The sequence below is a fragment of the Ixodes scapularis genome, unplaced genomic scaffold (assembly GCF_016920785.2).
Source record: "Ixodes scapularis isolate PalLabHiFi unplaced genomic scaffold, ASM1692078v2 PGA_scaffold0__279_contigs__length_252992795, whole genome shotgun sequence".
Lineage (NCBI taxonomy): Eukaryota > Metazoa > Arthropoda > Arachnida > Ixodida > Ixodidae > Ixodes > Ixodes scapularis.
Window position 1 is genome coordinate 144,326,241 of NW_024609835.1, and position 24,226 is coordinate 144,350,466.

Here is a 24,226-nt window from a genome sequence, read left to right on the forward strand (position 1 = left end):
CCGAACACGGACGCAGAGGTCGTGTCACTCGTCCCCAATCTCCGCCCCCCGCCCGGCCGAGGAAGCTGGCGTAAAGAATCAAACTCACCTGATGGGCCGAACTTTTGCCGAATCGAAAATTCGGCACCGAATCTTGAGATTCGGCAAAGCCGAATTTTCACCGAACTTTTCTAAAGATTCGGCAAAAGTACATTGTTACCAGGCCTAAGAGTATAAATACTGTTTTGTTTTGTTTGTTTGTTTGCCAAAAAACTAATAGGTTCTTTTTTTTAATGCATATTGACGCAGTTATACACAATAACGAGATATTCTACAAGATAATAGTACCGGTGTCATTTTTGGGTATTTACTGGTAATTTGAAAGTGACTTTTTTGCAGAAATGGTGTGGCAAGAGGGTTGGGTAATAGCGGACGCAGTCACGATACGCCAGTTTGCTTTGAGGCCTCATCAGCGCAAGCCTGAAAGGCCAACAGTGTGTTCCTACTTTCTCTGCGAGTCACCATTTCGTGCGCGAAAATGAATGCAACGGCTGCTGAGCCTTCACCAGAAGAGATAACAATATTATTGTAAATAGGCATGTTTTTCGATTTGAGTCACTTCGGCTTTGCATGAAAGCGTCCCATATTCGCAACGTCTCATTTTTAGCTTTTAAAATGCCGGTTTCTGATGTTGGGACACAGGGACGTTTAGAAAGATAAGAAAGGTTAAGAATGGCGGATGTGCAGCATCGAGCATGATAGTCCTGTGTTTCATTTTATGCGGATAGATGAAAACCGGGAAATAACGCGAATTGAAAAGCAATATAATTTTGTTTTGGCACGAACTACTTGTGAGCCGATAACAGGATTGCTCTCTAAAAGCGAGGAGTGGTTTAAAGTACTTGTTGGTCAATGTTGCAATTCCTCGTTGCTTCGCTGGAAAGATCAAATAAAAGTCACGTCATCCGGAATGTACCGCATAACTTCGAACTTGCGTAGTGGAGTGCGTCGTTTTTGCTTCAATTTCTAGTCGATCTTCTGTTCTTGAGACAGAAACTATTGAAGAGAACCACACTCGCAAAGGTGGACAAACGCACAGTTACCATTTAGCTGATGACTCTGGCCGCTGTTCCCGCGGGGGGCGAGCGACCAGATCGTGTTCGGAGCTAGCCTCGAGCCAGAAGTAGTTAGTTCCGCGCCGTCGCGGAGGGCGCTGAGGTATGAGCAGCGTGGGTATGAGGTCCCTCCTCGGCGGCCAAGGTGTCGGCGGCGTAGCGTGCTCGCCTTTTTCGCGGTGTGGGTGTGTGGTGGTCGTGATGTGCGGCCAGTGGCTGGCCTCCTGTTTTGCTTTGGTGCTGTGTCGATCGCAGGTGCCACCATCGTGCACGAAGGTGAGCCTTAAAGGGACCATGAAATGATTTTAAAATCGAGTTTCATCCACCGCACGTCGTAAAAGGTGTGAAAAGAAACACAAAAACACAAAAATAGGGAGCCAAAAAAAATTATTTGCTATAGAACTTTTAAAAGAAAACTGGACTCTTTTGCGCCTTCCTTCCTTCGCCTGTTCACTACGATGCATCCGCGGAAATTGAGCACGTCAGCCAAATCCAGGTCGCCTCACCAGCACCGCGATCGTAAACAACAAATAGCCGGCGAATGTTTCCTAAAAGTTTTGTTAAATAATATTCAGATCCACATTTTGTAGCATAATTAGAGATGTGTGGCGAAAATTGCCAAATTTGATAATGCTGAGAGCCAAGCGCCATCTATCGTGTGGTAAACGAAGCAACTACTGCGCGTGCGCAGTAGGGCAGGGCCGACAGTTACTTGGGTGACGGCGACCGACGAACATTTATTTTCTTTGTTTTCCTTCCTCTCAAAACTCTGACTGACTGAACGTTTATTTTTCTACGTGTTCTTCCCGCGCGTGCCGACTTCAAGCAGCAAGAAAACAGTAGTTAAAACAGACCACGACGAACAAGAACGCTGGATGCACCGACTCCGACGAAGCGTATAGGCCTAGCAGGCATTCCGACTCGGCGCTGCGTTGCTTCGTCGCAAGACCGTCTGCCTACGATCGGCTGGCGTGCTAAATGGAATATGCCCGCGCGACCCTTGTGGACCCTTCCCGTATTATAGTTTGATCACTGACCTCAATTCTAGATTAAGAGGTGAGGTCAATCTCTTCCCCTTGTTTTCCGAGGCAGTGTTGACGAACACTCGTCGAAAAGGGACTCTCGTCGATTCTATCTTCTTGTTTTGTGTGATATAGAGCTGAAATAAACGCCGTATGGATTACCTTCGTAACACGGTATGTACACTTTGTTATTGGTATGCCATTTTTATTCTGACAGACTGCACGTCACTGTCGAGCTATAACAGTTCGTGGGAGGTATACGTACAACCCCGGTCCAACCTTTCTTTGCCGAGTGTCGCGTCAGTATCGAGTTGCAATCGTAAAAGAACGGTCCCGAAGCGCTTACGAACAGCGCGAATACAAGACTTCCATCAAGCGCGCGCGTCCGCTCCGAGTGTAAACAGGTATTTACGTGGCTCTTGCTGACACTCGTAGTTCAAACGTATCTTTTTTAACGTCGGCTCGCTCCTGCATCTCCGAGGCCGCGAAAAACGCCATCTACGTCGCTTTGCAAACGACTGACACGGGCCGGCCCTTGACTCGCTGCACTTCCCAACAGGCATACCGGCGTATGGGACTAGTCCCATGCTGTCGCTGTAGCGCAACGTATCTCATTGAATTTCGCTCAGCTGCGATGCGGCGATGAGAGGCGCCGATTCAGGAAATACGTCGGTGACATCAGCGCAGTAAAACCTACCGGCGCACCCCAACTCGTTGCCGCTAACACTCCCATTCTCCTACTGCCGAGAGAACTTCCGGTTCCGGAAACGGCCTACGTCACGGCTTCTTTTGCGGTCAGTTGGAGAGAATGAAAAAGTCGATATTTCAATAATTTTTTGTGTAGAAGTTAATAAACCGAGACGAAAACGGATGCCTGTTCGGCATTCAGTGAACATTGATGGTTTAATGTAAAAGTTATCTGGAAAAAGTAAAAAGGTCATTTCATGGTCCCTTTTAAATAAGTTTTTAATACAAACATTTTCTCCTTCGTGTTTCTCGACCGGTGCGAACGAACAAAGGTTGTGGTGCGCTAGTACGAGATACACGCATTTTCCAGTGAACTACATATTTTATGACACGGCATTCAGCTCGTTCGTGTTATATATACTATAAGGGATTGGAAAGACGTGCTTCGTTCCCAACTGCAATTCGGGCTACCAGAACTGTGCAGAGCGGGTGTCCTTGTTTAAAGGGATACTTTAAGGAAATTTGTAATATTCCCGTCGTGTTCAGAAATAGGTAGAATATGATCCACAATATTCGTAAATGACAATCGCACGTTTGCATTTTGAGCCTGGTGGCTGTATTTTTCGTTATAAACGGCCCACTCTGCCAAGCGCTCGGAGAAGGCCCAGCGGAGACCACGTGACATCCAACGCAATCGTGACGTAGGTTGTCTCAGGACGAGCAAAGCTACGGCGAGGCTGACGTCGAGAGGATAGTCGTTCCAGCCACCGAAGCGGCTGCTTTTGTACGAATCTTGAGTGACGGGTTAATCTTCTAGAATGTTGTAGGCATTCTCGGGAAGAGGGGAGTTCCTCCTGCCTCTCTTCTCTCGTCGTGGCCGCAGGCGAGACAACCTCCGTCACTAGCTGTCAAGATTCCTAAACGGGCATTACAAGCGAGGCGTTAGCGACATCCATCAGGTGCTCTTTGCTAATCGTTTAATTCATTTTAAAATCCCTTTTCGTGACTTTTTTAACAAGATATTCGTATGTTCGATGTGATGCTGCTACTTTGAACACATATAGACCAAAAAATGAGCGCCGAAATTTCATTGTAGTATCCCTTTAAAGCTCCATCGAATCACGCTCGCCAGGAGTAATGGTGTCGTGCAATCCTGAGGGCCGATCGGAAGTTACTACCTAGTGGTCATGTGTGTGCCAAGCATTTCCCCGACGAACTGATATCGAAATGGTACCATGCGAAGTTCGGTGGGAGATTCTCCTCGATACTGCAAAGAAGCCCGTGCTATCTGTAGGCGCTGTTCCGAGCATTTTCCATGGCTGCCCGAAGTACCTTTCACGTTACCTGTAATACCTGTAAGGCCTGTAAGACGGGGTGACACCATATTGTGAGCGTATAGATGAAAATTGATTTATGTCCTATAACCGCTACTAAGTCACTGTGTCATAACTTCAGTCAGTATGTCATCATACTGTGTCATCATTTCAGTCACCATGTCATCATAAATAAAAGATTTCTTCTCACTTGGTTTGTATGTACCACAGTACAGTTGACATCGTATGTGTAAACCATTTGTAATGCTAATACCTTTCTGCGCATGTAAAGAATTATTTAGGCCCCCCATGTAGCATTATTAGAATTAATTTTTTTTTCAATAAGAAGGCAGGAGCAGGGTGGAAAAAAATCCCCGACCTTCTATAAAGCCACGCAATCTGTGTAAACAATTTACGGAACTGGTACCAAACATGCTGTGGGACAAAGCATGCGAGCACGACCCAGCTGTTCAACGGAATTATTTTAAATTACTCTTAAGAATTGAAAGCCCAGTAGATTGTGCCAGGAAGTTTTGTACTTGTAGGAGTATTTTCGTCACGTTGAGTCATCATCGGACTGTTTTCGTTTAGAAAACAGCAACCGCACGGGGTAAAAAGGCAATCAGTGCCAATGCACCAACATAAATCCATCATTTCACCACAAAGTACACAGGGACTGAGAAAAGAACTCCTAATTTCCTTCGCTTACTCTCGACCTCGACCGCCAGTAGGCGTATCCGGTATGGGCGACGAAAAAAATATCAGAACGTTTCAACCTGCAAATAGTAAAAAAATAGAGGGGAGGCAAAACGAGAATGTGTGACGGTTACGTTTATGTCCTAAATGCCTTTAGCGGCGTGGCGACGGCAGAACAATGTTTTCGCCCATACTGGAAGTGACGACAATTCACGATGGCGGCGCCCTTGCGAAAAAGGTCTATACAAGCCTTCACAAGCCCCTCTATACTTGGGCGCCATCTATCCCCGTGCGAGTGAAGCGCGCTCGGTGCGCCGAACATAATATGGTCGCCGCGTCGGACAGAGAGTCATCACCTAAATGTATTTCTTCCACCGTGGGCTTGCCGTAACTGCTGGTAGTACTACACTGTACGATGGAAACCGCACGATCGCACGGCGTCCATTTGGAATCCATTGCCCCGTCGCGTTCTCGCGCTTGCGCAGACGTTTGCCGAATCTTCGCCGAACTTTCCATTAAAAGTTCGGCACTTTCGGTCCATCACTAATTTCCACGGTGTCTGGAACGCGTCTCTGAGGGGGGTGTTTTCGAAAAAGAATGTTCCCTCGAGTTCCGCTTGATGACGTCATACAAGTGTCGCGTTTGCCGGCGGCCGCGATCCTGGCGGCGTCACAGCAGCGGTTGGGGATGTGGCAGACGCCCGTTCTGCTGCAGGTTGCTCTCCACTGTGACAGTTCACGGAAGCATCGGCAGCCAGGTGTTGGGACGCCGCGACGAGAGCGACACTCGTGGTCGATCGCGCTTTTCGCCAGCATGTCTGCGACCAACCGCCAGGATCGCGACATCCGTCAGCGTGGCACTCCGGCTTTTGTGACGTCATTTGTTGCCCCTTGGGGACCACTTTGGGATGTGCAGGTGAGACGCGAAACACCGGTCGAAGGCGCGTTCCGGGCACCGACGGGCGAACACCGAGCACTACTACGTGGAAAACGAGCTTGACGAAGCGTACAGCTGGATCCCGTTTCCGCGTTACAGCAACGAGACTAGAGGCTGAAATTGAGTCGTGTTTCTTTTTCCCCTCCTGGAACGTCGAGCGTCCATTTGCCGTCTGCATCTTGAATGGAGACCCGACAGGACTCCCGTGACGTGTCGAATGTCCCGTTCCAGGCTAGTCAGCCGTTGTAGCGACGGAAATACTCCCGCAGGAAAAGAACGTGACACGTGCCACCCTTCTCGGGGATGAATAAGCGGCGATAAGAATAGCGAGGGGACAATGCATCCTCCTCGCTCTCCAAACGCGTCTGCTTGAAGAGACGACCTCGCGACGTGGGGGGGCACCTCGCGCCGGCGGTGACCGCGAGCGAATCCCGCAGGCGATCCTCTCTGGCCACCTGGCAGACTGCGCATACTTGACGGGCCCGTATACCGCCACGTAGGAGCGGTCCTGTAGTAGACGGTCTGCTTTGCAAGCGAGATTCCTGTATACGCGCGAAGCCACTCGGCGTACTAGAGCTTGACATACCTCGCGGGTGGTCTACCTATAGCTACATGGCAGACGACACGACTAACGAGGCGTACCGCAACACATATCTAGCGCGCGACATGCCTTGCTGGATTTTCCTTCCACACTATCGGGCCAATCGCATCCACTCTGGCGCTTTTATATATTTTCGATAACTCTGTACGGGCTTCGTTTCTCCACTCCTGCGTTGTTTTGTCTCCTCACGTTCGACGGTATAAATGTGTCGTACCGTTTATTGATTTTTTTTTTTTTTTTGAGAGCTATAGTGCATTGCAGTGTTGTAGTCTTAACGGGGGCACGAAAAGTTCCCGCGGAGGTTTCATCTCCTCACGGGCCGAACAATCGGTGACCTCATGTTTGTCGGCGCAGCGTGCTACGATGGCGTGTATGACATTACTGTGTACCGTTTATTTACGACGAGCCACCCGGCCTCGTTTGTACCCCTTCCTCCCTTTTTTTTCTCCTCAGTGCATAAACACGAAAGAAAAGAGAAGCTATAATAATAGGGTGGAGGAACGAATACCGTTGACGGCGAAGGGGGCGTTTTCGCGTACGCCTTTCCTCGCGCAGTGCTGTAATCACTTTACGCGGGCAATTTATCTTAACTTAACGGGATTCGGGGCGGCCAGAACGTCGCCGATTAGCTGATACACGTCACGGCGCCTTGACTCACTCACTGCGGAGGTGGACTTTGTTTCACTTTGTTTCGTTCTCTATAATGGCGTCGCTCTGGCAGTGCTGTCATATTAGCCCACGCTGCTGAGAGGAAACGAGAAAAAAGATGCACGATTGCTATTAGCTGAGTAAACGAGTGAAACCTGTTTCACGATTCGTTACTTTTATCCGTTTACCGCTAAGCCGGAAGGGCGCGGTGTTGGATCACGTGAGCAGGCTCTCTTCGGTTGCTCGCGAGCGTCCGAAGCGGGAGCGGGGTCGGTCGATGAAAGTCAGGCGCCATTGATTGGTCCGGCGGGCACGTACTTACTTAGCATCGCCCCGTATTGGGAGATGTGGAGGCCATTATGGGAATGAAATCGTCGGAGCAACGGTGTAATCACATGCCCAGAGTAATTACAGTCGGCGAGCTCGTATATATATCCGACATGATCCAAACGTCTCCGAGTTGTCTGTTGTCTTTTTTTTTGTGTGTGTGTGTGTGGCCGATTGTTTGCGTGCGTGTGATGCCATTACGTTTGATGTAAGCGCTCTGCTCGGTGTTTTTGTTAATATTTTATTAGTGTTTGCGCATCGGATGACTTAAATATTGCTGAAAGGGTCACGTGAAACCAAAAAGAAGGTGCACATACCCGTAACTTTATGATAATAATGACATTGGAACTTGGGCGCGGTTTTTTTTAATAAATCAGTACTTAGCACTCAACATGCAAGTTTAGTGTAGATGTAGGGAGCCAAACAACAAGTAAAATAAAAAAGGTTAGAGGTAATTTGCAACCCGTGACGGCGACGAACGAGTGACTGCCGGTCGCCGGTCGGTTGAGCCGTGACTTTTGTGGGCTCAAAACGGTAAAAGGTTTTGTATTTTTTTTTTTTTTTTGGGTACGGACTTTTTTTTAATTGACATGTAAGGTTGCGGTCGGACTCGAACTCGGGCCGGACAGCAGCTCTGCCGCATCGGCCGTGGCAGTATCGGGAGGCACGGGCACGATGCTTTGGAAAGGCCATCGACATTAGTCGAGGCCACGGCGTCGGACCTGTGCCTTTTCGATAGCGCTCTTTGGGAACGTGATCAACGAAACAAAATAGACCAACGGAGTGCGTAGCCTCGCCCGTACACACTGAATATAGCCATTCGGGAGTAACCACATGGCGGAGGCCTCGGTCACTGTAGATTAGAGTAACACTAGAGCATGTGCTCCTCTAGCGTGCGCGGTTACTCAGTGAGGCTATACGCACTTCGCCGGTTCATTTCGTCTCGTCGAGCACTGTACACCATTTTGTACACTTGTCCGTTTCCCGTATTCCCGAAGTCCAGACCCCATTCGTCGCCTCCGCTTTTCCCCTTCCTTTCCCCTTTTTTATTACTTTCGAGGAAAACCAGTTCAGTGGCCCCCTTTCCCGTGTCACGAAAACTTGAGACGGAAGAGTAGCGGATATACTGGTTTTCATTCGTCGATACGAAGACCCGCGTACATTCGAGAGGCCCCCTCGAGCCAGGGCCGTCGGCAGCGGAGCCGGCTGAGCCTCAGTGACTCGCTGTGCACGGTGCCGAAGACCGTTACGTCACTTGGAGGGTTCAGTGCGTAGCTGCCCGACTTTGGCTAGGGTTGAGCTCCGAGTTGCAAAGTGCCGGGGGGCTTTCATCGATTCGACAGCAGTTTCGGGAGATTTGTTTCGTTTCCCTGAAGTTCCTTCGTTCTCGTTTTGATTCCCCTTTAGGCTCGTCTCTCGCAACTTTTTACTTGGCACCGAACACGCTTTTTCCGCAGTTGCGCACTGCTACTGAAACCGTAGTTTCGTTTCTCACTTTCCCCTTTTTAGTTTTCGTTTTGTTCGTGTAGCGCTCGTTTGAGATCCCCCCCATTGTGGGGACTTCGAAGTAAGCGCCGCTTCTTCGTTATAGATCGTATTAATTTAGATCCAACGTTTTTTGTTTCTTTTAGCTGCGTCTGCAGATGCTGCCGTTGTTTGCCGTGTCGCGACAGTCGCCAAATCGGGGACATTCGCGTCACTTGGTCCGTGAAGGTCGCCGCTGGAGGCTTTTAAGCCGGAGCCTCGAGGGCTCGAAATTGATCCGCCGTTTGCGAAAGCGTTCGGCCGTGCTTTGCTGCCTGGCTGCGTGCCGCTGCGGTGCTGCCGTCTGCGGTCGGTGTGTCGAAACGCGTGGCCGTGAGGCAATGCCGGCCCGGGTGTAAGCACCGCGCGGGAGTCGATGCGCCTCTGGTTGGATGCGCCTCTGGTTGGAACGAGTTTCTCTCTCTCTCTCTCTCTTTCTCGCTCTCGCTGTCGCGTCGGTCTTTTTTTTTTTTTTTTTTTTTTTGTGGGGGGGGGGGGGGGTGGCATTTTTATTTGTTAACGGCACGGGGAGGATTTAGGAACGCTTTGAAATCCATCTTAAAAAACGGCTTCCTGCCTGCTAAACTTCCACGCGTCAAATTGATCCTACTTTTTCTAGATACTCGGGATGCTGCCATTTCTCTTTTTTTTAGCATTTTGAGGTGAACACGTGGAGAGGAGGAAAGCAGTGAGGGAGAAAGGCGAGAGGGAGGTGACGTCACGGGGCGGAAGCCAATGGGCGCGCGGACGCTTGACCAGAGTCTCGAATTGCAAGCGAACGAGACAGAGGAGCGGAAGCAGCGCCCGGCTCCGGTGACCGAAATGCGGCGCAAAAAAGCTGCAAGCTGACGCGGGGCTCAGCGAGCACGCTTCGGCGAAAAAGAATAGAGAGGAAACCCATGGGTAGGTCCTTAGCGGACGCGTTATCCTGACCCCTGGGAAACGCCACACACGTCTCCGTTTGGGAAATGCTAATTCGCTTTTCTGTTTTGGCTTCCTCCATTTCTTTGCTGCCTCCTTTTGGCTTCGTTACGGGGTCAGCGTTAGCGTTTCCCAAAGGGGGACGTGCGTGGCTTTTCCCAAGGGCCATGCGAGCGCATTCCCTAAGAATCCACCAATAAATCTTCCTTTTTTGTGTGTAATCTTGTTTCGAAGTATGTTTTCTTAAGTTTTCTCGCGGTCGGTTTGCTGGCTGAGCCCGAGGTCGGCGGCAGGGCGCCCTTGCAACGCGCTTGGGAAGGCGTACGTACGACGAAACCTTCCGATCCGACGTGCGGACTGCCGCAATGACCTTGGGGGGAGAGGGTTATCGTAGCATCGGAGAGCGTTGAAAACCCTCGCCTCCGACCGTCGTATTGCGCGGTCGGACGTCGGATCGGACGCTTTCGTCGTACATGTGTTTCGCGCTTTATGAGGGAGTTGTAGTAGATCGTTTTTCTCCTCCGCTACGGTATCCCCGAAGAAAACGCCGCAGCTGCGCATGCGCGCCGCCAGCCTTCTCTGCATAGTTCAAGGTCTTGTGGTGGATTACGGAGCGCTATCCGGGTGCTTAGCGGGCTGCGGGAACGGTCTACGACAATTCCCTATTGAGGCACAAAGCTTGCGCTGCAGGGCCCATGGATCCCGAGGTCAATCCTCGCCTCTGCCCGTTTCGATCGGGATGAGCATGATACCGGCGTGCGGTTGTGTATCACAATTGCGTGGCGCACGTTAAAGGCTCGAGGCTAGCAGGAGTACTGCACCGGCAAAATTTCGAATCTGAAGCTGAGACACCAGACACCCTCTGGGGCTGGCTAACTTCCCGATAACTTAATCGTAATAGATATACTTTATCATTGGGCCGAAATAACTTCCCGCAGTCTAAATATACACGAAACACAAGAGACCGTTTTCAGAAACCCCACCAAGCAACATTGGCGGTCGCCATTTCTTTCTTTTTTTTGAGAGAAGGGGGGGGGGGGGGGGGGGTTGCAAGATGCGCGTGATCGGATGCGAGAGCTTGCCGAGCCCTTACTTGGCACTCGTTTTCGGCGCGGGCTGAGCCGAACTCAGACCGAACACTTGCCCGGCCCTCGTGTCCAGTACAAGCTCGGGGGACGTGCCCAAGCAATGGCGGACAAACAATGGCGAACACCTACGCGCCCACTTTTCAAAAATCGTCTGGTACGTTAAACGGACACTGACGGTATTTATGCTCGCCGAGGTTTTTAGTTGTACATGACATATGAGAGCTCAACTACACAGAACACAATTTGCGGCTCGAAATTCGGTTTCTTTCCTCCCGAAAACCGCCGTTCAAGGACTGACCGGTTCGAGTCTCGCTCACTCTCTTTTCCGGGGTCACGGGCCGTTTTGTAAGGTTTCCACGCGAGCACCAAATTTAATCAAAGTCGTTGGTCACTGAAAGCACACACTCAATATTAAAAATAGAAAAAGATTATGAAAACAATTTTTTGTGGCTTCTAAAAAGCTGTAAATACGTTGATTGAAAAAAAAAAAATGTTGCACAGAGAACCGGAAGCATTCTGTGCGTGCGTCGTTTCGCGTATCGTGGGTCTCGCGGGGACGGCGATGGTAGCGGACGACGGGCGTGGGACCTCTATTCCAGAACTGTCGTTCGCGGTACCGGCGATTTCTGTCTGCCTTTAAAAGAGAAACTTGGGACTAATCAAAATAATTGGTATTCAACCCCGGACGACACGCCCGACCACCAAGCCGATTTGCACGAAGACGTCGCCGAGTCGTCGCTCCCTTCTCGTGGCTGAAGACATCGCTCGCGCAAACGTCAAGCACCGCACGAAGTGTGTACTTCGAGTTGAATATGCACGCGTACGATTTCTTTACTAGGTGCGAATGGCGCCAATGCGTGGGGCTTCGACTTCGATCCGGGAGTGCTTTTGCTGGAGCAAAATCGCCAGCAAACTTTACAACTTACAGTTTACTGGCTGTATTATGACTGAGGAGGGAGTTCCCCCAGGTAGCTCAGAGGAAAGACGTCCGCTTCACACGCGGCGGGACCGGGTTCGATACCCAGTGCAACCATTTGTTTTCATTCTTTCAGAGATTTTTGCGATGTTTCCATTTCTTTTTTTTTACAATTATCTCTAAATAAACAACAACAAAAAAAGATGTTGTGGATAAAACGCTGCTGAAATAAATGGTATGGTATATCCTTGTTGACACCTGCGAACTCAATGTAATCACTTTCCACAAAATGCAAGGAGCATATAAATCAGGTAGCGTCCGCTTTCCGAGGTGCCCGTATATGTTCTACAGGAATTGCAGCCAGCCATTGGTCCCGATCCCGTTGATCTTCCGGGAACTCTGTCGCACAATGCCGCTTTTTTTTCGGACGGAGGACATGCGAGCCAGCTCTTCACGCAACATCTTGGGTGTATTCTTTTCGGAGCCGATCACGGAAATTCACCACGGGCACTCACTACTCATCTCCAACTCCTCAATGTACAAAACAACTCATCTTGAAGTACAGAACAGCGAGCGGAACAAGCATAACTGCAAAAGAATCGCACGCCAAACAGTTCCCGCTACGCCGCCACAAGCAGAGGAAAAAAAAAAAAAAATAGCGGAACACCACTTACTCTTTCCTCCGTGCGCTGGTTTTGGTTTCGAGCAGTTGCGTCTTTTGGCTTTATTAAAAATATACGCTACTCTGTTGCAGAATATTAATTGGGTAGTCCTCCGACACCATAATAAAACGCCTGGCAAGAAAAAAAAAAAAAAAAAGCCTTCTTTTTATCGTTTCTTTATTCGAGGAAGGACTCTGTCAACGCTTTCGGAGATTTTTTTTTTTTTTTTCTCCTTTTGAATCGGTGTGAAAAACGTGCGCACCGACGAAAGCCTCTCCGTTTCGTCAACGATGCCACATTTTTACGAACGCGGCATTGTTCTCTCGTCAAGGTGTTGCGTGGATGTCTAGACGAAACGAAGTGTTGCGAAAGAACGTCTTCGGAGGTTGCGCAAATTAACGGTCTAGACACGGCCAGTTTGCCAAGTTTACCTTTTTAAACAGATTGTACCTTTTTTTTTTTCCCAGGTATTTTTTGTCTGAAGCTCTTTTTAAATCCGCGAAACGAGGGCATATGTTCGTAGTTCTCGGCTGCGATACCGTTGTGAGTTGTAAGTTAGCGGTACAAGTTTTCGAGGGGCGAAACGGTGGAACTTTGGAATATAGGGCGGCGTTTCTCCCTTCCAGAGCGCTAATTTGGTCATTTCGGCACGACTTCTGACCTGGGGTCTTTAGATTGCATCACGCCGTTGCGCTTACGAAACTAGCGAGAAACCAGCTCCGAATGCCCGGGTCTTCGCGACTCCAATTCACTGTAGGTGGCGCCACTCGTTTTCCAAAATGGCGGGAATAGGTCGGAGATGCGTGCCTGTGCTAGCTTCACTGAGCGACACAAATTATTTCTGTTAATACGAGAAAGCTAGAATGTTATGAGCGCAGGTCACCTCTTTATACTGAACAGAAAAACGGTGCTTGGCGTAATATTTACGTCTTATGTAATGTCCTTAACGGGAATAAACGAATGAAAATGAAGGAATGAATGAAGGATGCACATTCTAATTCTCGAGCGAAACTGAAACTAACCTCTATTTTGGATTTAATTTCTCGGTGTAGGTCATAATTTTTGATTCTTTCATAACTCAAGATGTGTCTCACATCGTAATTATTTAGTTAAAGTTCACGGAAACTTTTTTTTTTTTTTTGACATGCGTATTCGATCCAGTCACTTCAAAAATATTTTGGAGAGTTCAGTGTCCTATTAAAGACAGGGTCTTTCATACACCTGATACGTAACAGAATATTCTATCTGTTGAAAAATCAGTGCTGATATTTGTGCGTTCTCGCTGCCTTTTTTCCCTCAGATAATTGCCATGTGAAATACTGAAGTCCGGTCTTTTAATGGATTTTTGGTTTTTAAATAATTAATTGCTGTAGCATTATTCCTAGCACAAGGATAACAGAATAAATCAATTTTTTTATAGTATGTTCAGAAAACGTATAAATTAAGAAACGCTGTTCTCACTACAAAAGCCCAAATTAGGAATCCGAGTAAGACAGCTGAAGTGTGGATGGTGCATAGGTCTTCATATTGCTCCCAGTGTTTGACTGTTTGTCTATCTTGATAGAGATGTCAGACAGGGTCGAAGGGTAAACCACACCGCTAATATATATCAAAAGTATTTTATAAATACTCTTCTGTATACTGCAAAAAATATACTTCAAGCATATCTTTTTCCCCGTAAAAATACAAAATTAGCTTGCTTAATTTTTATTGCTTTTTCACCAAGGGTGGCGTAGCCGCGTGTACTCTTGATAACGAGTTATACAGAGCATCTTGCTCGATTTTACGACAGAAGTGGGTACATTGCTTCCAGATTGCAATTAAACCAAATTTCGAATTGCTTCCCTGAAAATTCTTGAACTGTAGTTAAATTCTATTAGTACATTTACAAATAAGCGAAACCAAAAGGAAAAGGTATTGTGATTACGGTTACATTAGTTCTTGAAAGTACTGCAGCTACTGCGAAGTTGATTTGCGGGCATTAAAGGTGCCCTGAGGAGGTTTCTGACATCGCCTAAATATGGCGGTAACTCACTCGGCTGGCTCTATGCAGCCTAGAAATCTTCCAAATCATGCCAAATTTTCTATTTAAAAAACACACACACGCACGCACGCACGCACGCACGCACGCACACACACACACACAGACACACACACAGACACACACACACACACACACAGGCACACACACAGACACACACACAGACACACACACACACACACACACACACACACACATTAAAGATCGCAACACACGGATTTCATCTCTGGCGATGGGAGGGGACAATGTTCCGAAACCATGGACAACTGTCAGCGAATAGCGAGCGAAGGATCCTCGTGCCTTCGACCGCTGGAACCGCGGAGCGATATCTCGAATGCGCGCGGTTCGTTGCCCAGAATGCCCGGACCACGAAATACATCACTCCCGCAAAAAAAAAAAAAAAAAAAAAAAAAAAAACACTGAATTCTGGACACCTACCGCCATCTATGAGCGACGGCGGCAAGCCACGTATCTGGTTGTCGCCGTCGCTCGTAGATGACGGCAGCCTCTCCACTCTGGCTTGCCGACTTGCGGCCGGCCATTTCTTTCCATTGTACAGCTCCGCTGGTCTTCCTTTTTCACCAGAGTGGAAAGGCCGAAAGTTTTTAAGAGGGGAATCGGCCGCGCATCGTTATGATTCATGGATTTTTAGGATGCTTAGAGCAGAGTGGGTTATTATCGCCATATTTATAAGAGATCTCAGAAACCTCCTCAGGGCACAGACGGAGCTATCCTTTCTTTATAGAACTTTTCGGAACGAGGTTCGGATGCTGATCTTCAACGCGACTATAAACCAGCGCTCTGCTTGCGAACAAGTTGGTGCTTGCCCCGTACCGTGGTGCGGGCGTTGCGCCTGCGCGGAAACCGTCATGGTGTGCACGTCATGGTGTGCAGTTTATATGCGCCTCTGTGCGCCAAAAAAAAAAAAAAAAATAATGAGGGAATTTAATTAAAATTACAGTCGGAGAGCGTGCGCCGAGAAACTGAGGGAGAGGAGGAGACGAGAGGGTACGTCAGAACGCCGAGCTCTGGTTCGAAAGAAAGTAGGACTGAAGCTGCCTGCCTTTTGTCTCTACTGCATTCGTCGAACGCGCGTTCGAATGCGAAAGCCGGACGCCGGCGTGATCCGCGTCCTTGCGCGTTCGACGAGTGCAGTTGAGACAAAGCCCGCTAGCTTTGTGCCTACCCCCTGGCGTTCTGACGTACCCGCGTGCTCTCTCGACTCCTTCTCTCCCTCGTTTTCTCGGCGCATTATCGTGGGGGGAAGTATGAGCAACATGTAACGCTTAAATCATTTCTACCAAAAAAAAAAAAGAGAAAATGAAATTACTGTAATTTGATTACATTCATGTCATTATTATCACCCTTTTTATTAACTTGGTAACCTTGGTGTACGTGTATATTAATTTAATATACGGGGTTTGCTTCACCCATGTGCGTTAGAACGAGCGTCCGTATTGTTTGCCGGGATATGAAAAACGGTTGCCCGATCGCTTTGTGTTTACGCAAGCAGCCTGCCTCGTCTTTAGTACACTGTCCACACCTCGCGGCGCATTTTGTAGTTTTGTTTTTCGCACAAATTCGTGTCGGAAGTTTGAAAACGCAGCCAGAAGGGGGGAAAGGTTTTCTTTCGGCTCACAATGGGAAGCTCGTTGCAGCATTGGTGGCAACGATTTCGTCGCGCAGTACAGTGTCGCCACCTGTGGATCGCTCGGGCAAAGAGCGGAGGCTCCCGCTGGTAATGCCGGTGTGGCGCTCTTGTGATGGGCGCTTACGTGTAGCCTCTTGTCATGCAAATTGAATTCGGCAGACGGTGTTGAATTTGAAAAATCGCCCGACGCTCTGTCGACATCGATGGGTAAATGAAGTGTCGCTTCATCGTGTTTGAGCCCGTTTCTTTGTGTTACTTTCTTTTTGGAAAGCGACAAAGTTTCTTTTTCCATATACACATTTATTCTAGTGAACCCCGCTTTTAGACTTCCCTAGGACTGGCTGTTCAAAATAGTGAAGCGTACGGAGTTGAGAGCGCTGCGGTGCAATGAAGCGTGCCTGAATGGCAGACGACACTTGGTTCATAGTCTGTCTGCTTTCGCGCGTGCGTTTCTGTTATGCTTATTGCGACTGAACCTTAATATTTTCGCTTGATCGTTTTGCATTCTGAAAATGTTATTTCTTTCTCCTTTCATTGTCCCCCCCCCCCCCCCCCCTTCTTTTTCTCTTTGTCCGCTAAGCTGTTCTACGCGGATACATTTAGCTTCAATGCGCAAGGCCACGTGGACCCGCAACGACGAAACTGTCCATTTTTGCGTCTTTTTTCTCAGATGGAGGTTCGTGTTATCTGTTGTATATTTCCTCGAGAACAGGATACATGTAACAGGATCAGATTATGTATTTATAAATAATGATCCGCCAATGTCATTAAAAAAGCGGGCGTACGAATTATACAAAAAAAAAAAAAAACAGTTGCTTTAGCAGTAGAAAACTCACGAACTATTTTACGCCTGCTGTAGCTTACGGGTAACGGGTGGGGCAATATTTTTTTTTTTCTCCCAGCATATCTGAAGACCAGCCCCAATTGCCATATTTCTGTTATCTTTCTTTGGAATCTGTCAAAGGCAAAATGCGTGGCCGTTGTTACCATGAGACGTGTTTGTGATCCTGCGTAGCCTAGCACATGGGCGAGCCATGAAAAATGGACCCCTTATTTGTTATCTGGGTAACGAGATTTGCGGTGAATTTATTCGAAAGAAATGAGAAAGGGAATGGCCCTTGCGTTCTTTTGGAATCAATGTTGTTGACTAGTTTCTGGTCAAAGTAATTGGCAAAGTCCTTCAGCCGTGTCTACAACCACCACTGACGCAAGCACTACGTTGTTCACGTTTTCAATTTTCTTTTTTTAACGTTTTGATGAATACGGTATTATTGGTTGTACTTAGAGTCGAGGCATTCCATTTCACCGCTTTAGGCAAAGAAAATCGGGGTCACGAAAGCTTTAAACAATATTGAACGGTAACACATCGAGTCGAGTGGAAAAAGGTTTTATATAAGAAAGGGTGAGGGGTAGAAGAATTGGATGTAACTGGCGCAGACGGTGCGCTTACGAGGAGTTCGCGTCCGGAGTATTGTTCGCTCGTTTACATATATTTAATTGCTGACCTGCCTTTCCCCTGACCAGTTTGATCAGACCCGTTCTTCGAACGTTCTTCGCGCAGTGAATCTTTGCAGAGCGACTCCACCAGTGACGCGCGCTTGGGCCAACTTCGAGCTGTCCTCGATTTCGGTTTAGAATGGACACCAAACGACTTTTTGCCGTATCCCGAGTGTTCTATCGCGAACAATGTGACAGTAAACCACCCTCCATGCTCCTTTCTGTCGGTTTTTGAGAAAAAGCTCGGGTCCAGACTAAGGCTAGAAACTCAAAGTTTAGGTCCCGCGGTGTCTGAACTCCTTGACAGATCGAGAGACAGCGAAGCTTCTGGAGACCGCAGGCATAGCAGAAGGCCAGGTCGAGTGTATCAGCTTACATTGTCCGCCGAAGACAAAGCTGTACTGAACGGCTTCGTTCAAATGCTCCCGTGATGTAGCGACGCCAGTCGTGAAGTTTCAGAATCAACGCTTTCTTTGTCGCGTGTCTGCTCTCTCTCTCTCTCTCTCTCTCTCTCGGGTTTCATGTATTTGTTTTGTTTTTCGCTTGAGTTTTGGAGCATCGCACGCGGGTTGACCAGCAAGGAAGAAAAAATAAAACACAAAAATAAATACAAAGAACGTACAGTCAAGGTACCGCCGAGTTTCGAAAGCGTTCACGCTTTGAGTCCGGTGAGGCTCGCTTAGAGGTTACTCGCGTGGCGCTGAAATTGCGCCTGGTTCGCGCAAGTACGATGGCGCAAGAATTTCATAATGTTCAGCGGTTTATAATCTCGTGCATCGCCGACACACAAACGCCGCCCGGGTCATGAGAGCAGTTCAATCTCTGGACAAAGGTTGAAAGCGACTCAAATGACGCAGAAGCAAACTAGAATGGCTTCCTCAGTCAGGGGACTGAAGAAGTCTTTTTTTTTTTTTTTCTTACGTTGAGTAGAATGCTCATTTTGTAGGATGACTGCCTTGTGCTCAGGACGCGAAACCTTTTGGTGACCGGCAGGCTTTCCAACTTAATTATTGCGGTGTTCGGGAAGTAGCGCTCGAATTTGGCACAAGATTTGATTTCACACGGAGGCGCTGGCCGTCTCTCTCGTTTAGTTAGTTCGGGCTTTACTAAAACTTGATACATGTGCTCAGTCTACATGAAGGTAAATGTTTTCCACCTTTCCTTCCTTTTGGTCGGGAGCAGCGGAAATATATAGAGATAACAAACTGCCCGCACACTTGTATCCGTCAGCGTTATGGTAGAGTACCCCCCCCCCCTCCCCCACTTACACACACACACACATTGTTTTTCCCGTGTGTGGCGATTTAGAGTTTTATGTTTCTATGTGTTCCTTGCTTTCTTCGGGCTAACGTTTTTGAGAATATCCAGTAAACTGGGCAGCACGAAACCAAAATCCAGACATCTGTCGAGGATCTGAGAGAAGGAACGTAGAAAGCAGATTTGAACTCAGCGTCTCAGCGTGCGGGCCACGGGGAGAGACACATGACGTCACGACGGCTTGGTCCGCAAATGCTATAAACTCGTTTTTTTTTTTTTTGTAATTGTTTTTTGACGAAATGAATTTTCCGTTTGAATTAAGTAATTATCCGCGTAGTTCGAGAGACCCCTGTCGGACAACAATAAAGTAATGACCTCGAAGCGCACTTTGGCGTCTTTTTTTAGAGCGTTCGCGACAGCACCTTGGTGGAGAACGTCATTCATGCTCCTTGAGATCTCCCGTTGCTTGTCTAATCTTCGGCGTTAGTGCGCTGTCGAGCGAGGCGGAAGTTTTGCAGCTTTTGGGGTAAACCCCGATGGAGCCCGAAAACAAGGTTGATCCGTGAAACGAGATTGTCGGGTCCGGAGACGTGCATCTCTGCTTTGTTTTTCCCTCAAGGAAGCCATGCTCGAGTAAGGACGGACGGTCAAGACGCTCATCTTGTGCTTGCTATACCGTCTGCGAGCGAGGAACCGACGACTCTGCGGTTCAGTCCATCGTACCTGTTGCCCTCGATAAGTTGATTAACGTTCGCTGTCTCTACGCGCTACTGGGGAAGCGAAGACGGTGAAATCTACGTCGTAGTCGGCAGACTGGGTGGTCTTTGGGTCTGCGCGACGCCTATGCGCGAATGATGTTGCTATCTTAATGAAATATCGTGTTAGCTGCGATTCCTCCGAATATATGCGTGGTACGAGATTTCAGTCTGATCTCAGAGTGTACTGCGATCAATTTGGTGCCATACCTTGTTGCAGGTTAAGAATAGACGGAAAGGCACCTTCCGCGGTCAAGCCCTCCGCGCTTTCCGCTTTAGCAGAGCGAACGCTGCAGAGAGAACGCGGGGGATGAGGAGAGTCCATTCAGCTGCTCTCCAACGTTCCTTCTGCTAAAGGGGAAAGAATGGAGGGCGAGAGGTCCTTGTCCGGCTTTTCATAACCTACAGCAGGTTAGGTTGCAGGTGAACCCTTACAGTTGTAGGTTAACCTGCAACTTTACATTTAACCCCGGATCCTCGGGGTGGCACCTGTATTTACCGCTTGAATAAAATTACATGTTACACGTCTTTGCAATGGGCCGCGTGATACTTTGTCCTTGTCGCGGTTATGGCTATTATTACTTCTCAGCTAATGCCCACCACCGTAAATTAAAAAAAAAAAAAAGATTGACTACTATTTTTTTTTATTTATTGTAATTGCCAACATTAATCTCACCTCAAAAACACCTCCCGTAGAGCTGCTTGGAGTAGCAGCCGCCGCTTCCTTTGGCCGTATCGCCTGACAATCGAATAATCGAACATTTGACCGAGGGATTCTGCATTCAATCCCACCCCTTCCCGTTAAGAGCTGGATGAGCATGCATCGTACCGGAATGCGGTCGCGTTATCTCTACTGTCTGGTGCACGTTAAAAAAAAAAAAAAAAAAAAAAAAACAGGTAAGGAGTGGTACTTCACTGGCTAAAAGTTCTCATAATGTAGCGTCTAAACATAAACAAAATCACTTAACAGTGAAATAGTTTGTCGGCGACAGTAACGTAGTCGTTATACTCACCTTTTCTACCACACAGTGTGCTCCGTCACCCGAATCCTATGAGAAAATCGTCACGAGGAACCGTCACGAAGTACCTTGACGAAGAACCCCCACTTAGGATCATTCGAAGAACCGTCACGGAGGACTCTAACGTCGCGTGACATGACGTCATGTGACACCATAATGTCACGTTACACCCCGACTTCATGTGACGCCATGAGGTCACTTGACGCTTCAGTTACAGTTATGTTACGTAACACAGACACACACACGCGCGCGAGCGCGCACCCACCCGCTCACACCAAACACACGCACACACACAACAAACACGCACACACGCACGCACGCACGCGCAGACGCAGACGCACACAGACACACACACACAGAGACATCATGCGCCCAGCTCTTTCATGACACATTAAATGCACCCCTATCTTTACCAGCCTGATCAACTTGGTGTACTTTTTTTCTTTTGCTAGCGTTTACAAAAATTGTCGGACTACTTCATGTTCACCAGAACGAGCGCGTGCGCCTGTGCTCACGGAGGCAGGAGCAGGGAGGCTGCCCGGACGAGAAGGGAGAAACGACCTCTTGATATTATTCGGGGCCCCCCTTTTCCCCGCCCATCCGTCAAGCGACAAGACTCGCGACCTTCTTCGGGGAGCTGCCGGGATGCGTCGTGCGCTCGGGGCGGATCTGGCGCCCCTTCCGACTCTTGATTCAGATGTATAGTATACACTGACGTCTGTGGAGAGAGAGGGAGAAAGGGGAATCTGAGGTAAAACGTCACTGTAGAATGCCGCGTCCTCCTCCGCGTTGTTTCGTACCTTTAAGATCTGTTTCTTTTTTTCGTTTTTGTTGCCCGAGACTCGCTTTGACGGATGTTGAGGTAGCTTTCACTCCTGCCTCCCTGTCCTCGAGTTAGAGAATTTCCGTCACCTCTAAAATTTGCCATCGCCACCGCCGCCGCGTGGGCCGGCTGGGTGTGCGCGCTTTGCTGGCGTGACGTCATGCATTGCGCATGGGGCGGGAAGGCTGCGCGTAGGCTTTTGATAGCGATGATGTCGTGATGCGCTGCCAGTCTGCTTTTCTTTCGGTCCAGCCGTTCGCTCTTTGAGAAGTACTTGCGAACGTGAAGACGCCTATCTTGTGTGTGCCGTATAGTTACGCCTCGAATGTGTTTTGGGACTTGTTTTGTTATCGTAATCTCGAGCTTTATCTTTGGTCGCCTTTTTCTGTAACGGGGAGTGCCGGTCGTTTCCGCTGCGATATGAGACTGTCGCGATCGATATATATATAGATATATTTCTACGAGCGGCTAAAGGACAAGATTTCTACGCAGTTGTTTTGTTCGTCTCTACGCATGGTACTTGTGCATCCGAGGACGTTTTGGTGGACCAACGGCGCAGTACTCGGTTTTACTGCGCCGCAACTCTAGTTTGTCTCACTTTCTGAGCGAGCGAATAGCGTCAAGCATGGGCATATATGTTTGCCCGAACGATATTTGCACTGCTTGAGCGCGCATGCTTTGCAGGGACGCTGAAAGCCCCGAGCTCGCTCTTGTAGCTTCTTGTAGGCTCGCACTATCCGCCAGCTGTGTGTCAAGTGCGTGGTGTACGTTTATAACGCCTACACACACACGTAGTGTACGAAAGATTTGACTTAAAAACCTGGGACCTTTTATCACTGGCGACAGAAGATTCGCGTGTATTTTATACGTAGGAGCAAAGCATCATTTTTTAACTTGTCATCTTTCTTTTAGAGCACAGCACTTAGGCACCTGTTTCCGGCTTGAGAGCGTCGCCGTAACCGTGCGTTGCATTATGGGACGTTTCCCATAACGACGTCACGCGTGACGTCAGGAGGGTAAAATTTGCCCGCTAAGTTTAGCGTAAAAAGTTTCCCGCTAAATCTTGCGGAACGATCTCCCACCCAATTTAGCGGGGAAATTTTACCCTCGTGACGTCAGACGTGACCCTCCGCTCCGTGCCCTCCCCTCCTCTCCTCCTCAAGAGCTGCGCTCTAATTCGGCATTAAAGAGAATTGTAAACGTCTCATTTTTTTTTTCTTCCGACCTTTAGGTTTGTTGTTGCCTTCTTGGGTACGTCTGGTGTCCCCGTTTCAGCGTTCTTGATTGGTGCACAATGTGTTTGTATGGTACGTGAGCGTGGCGATCTGGGTGTATAGCGGCAGACTCTGCCATCTAACGATCATTTTCGCATCGAGGATTCGATCAAGTTTTTAGTTTGTTAGTGTCGTCGTGTTGATCAGTTCTTCTCAAACATTCAGGTGTTCACTCCTTTGTGAATAGTTCTTTGAGTGATTTTATCTACTGTGTCACTGTTACGCGCCCTAGGCGAGCAACACTACGTTTCAGACAGGGTGCCTCCTTCGAAGTTCGAGCGTGCGAGGCTTTCCGTTTGCCGGGATGACAACGCTCCCTCGCATCCGCTGTTTGAGGGTGAATAACGTACTAGAGACTAGACGACTGGGCTAGTTGGTTCATTAGTAAGAGCAGAAACAGCGCAGCGACACGGACAGTTGCAAGTCAGCGCTGCTGTTTATTTGTCTGTCTTCTTTTACTCTGTCCGCGTCGTTGCGCTGTTTGCACTTCTTTTACGTTGGTTGAGGGATGCGATGATGCACACTTTTCCTAACTCGCGACCGAAGAATTCTTTAGCCCGCACGTGATGACGAAGCTCAGGTTTCACATAGAAGCTGTCGAGTTTATGTCCGAGACGTGGCGTGCAGGTCATCCGTTCGGACGGACGGATGACCTGCACGCATGATATGCCTTGCGGCATTCACCGCAAGGCATACCATAAGGAAGCCATCCGAGCTAGGGCGACGTGTACGAGTTTCTTTCAACTCCCCAACGGTCTGGATCTAGGACGGGGAGTCCTCGTCAACTAAATTGTCTTTAAATCCGGAAGTGAAATGAAGAGAATAAGCGTCGCTAATGGTGTTACTAACGTTCGTTCAATGTTTCTTTTCTTTTTTTTTTTGAAGGGCCGGCCACTACCGGAACGGTAGCAGACGATCAGAATCCATTTTGATTCTTTCGTGTCGTAAAATCGTTAGGTTGCGAAACCGAAGTATACACGGACAGAAAAGCTCCGCAAAACGACATCGAGACGTTCTCCCATGTCGTGCTGGGAAGATGAGGCGTGGAGTGTAACGCTTTGATTCCTTTGGCTCTTTGGCCTCGCTCGAAAGAGAGAGAGAGAGTAAAGCGGTTGCAGCCGCGGTTGCCAGCTGAACGACGTGGGAGGATCGTGAACGCGCAGGTCCGCTTGGCAGCGGACTGGTTTTCCATTGCTCCTTTCCTTTTGATTAATTCGTTTCCTTCGTGCGACCCTTGCGTCAGGAGACCTCACGATCTGCACGCACGAATGTCCACGCGTGGACTTGTGTACGCGCTCTGGTCAGCGACGTCGATGACGGTCTTGGATGAGGCTTTAGTCAGCTCCCGGAGTCGGACACACCTTCTTTTTATAGTCTCGGAAAAGAAAAAAATGTAGGCGGCGTGCGACGCGGATTGTGCTAATGATGGGTGGCCCATGTCCATGTTTGAGTCGACTTGGTGAACGATGAAGGC

The 24,226-nt window shown here is 48.5% G+C and overlaps 1 protein-coding gene across 2 annotated transcripts in view; it reads left to right on the forward strand.

The window, feature by feature from the left end:
• LOC8042115 (arf-GAP with GTPase, ANK repeat and PH domain-containing protein 1) overlaps positions 1-24,226 on the forward strand; it is a 203,932-nt gene that overhangs the window by 59,499 nt on the left and 120,207 nt on the right. The window lies entirely within an intron of this gene.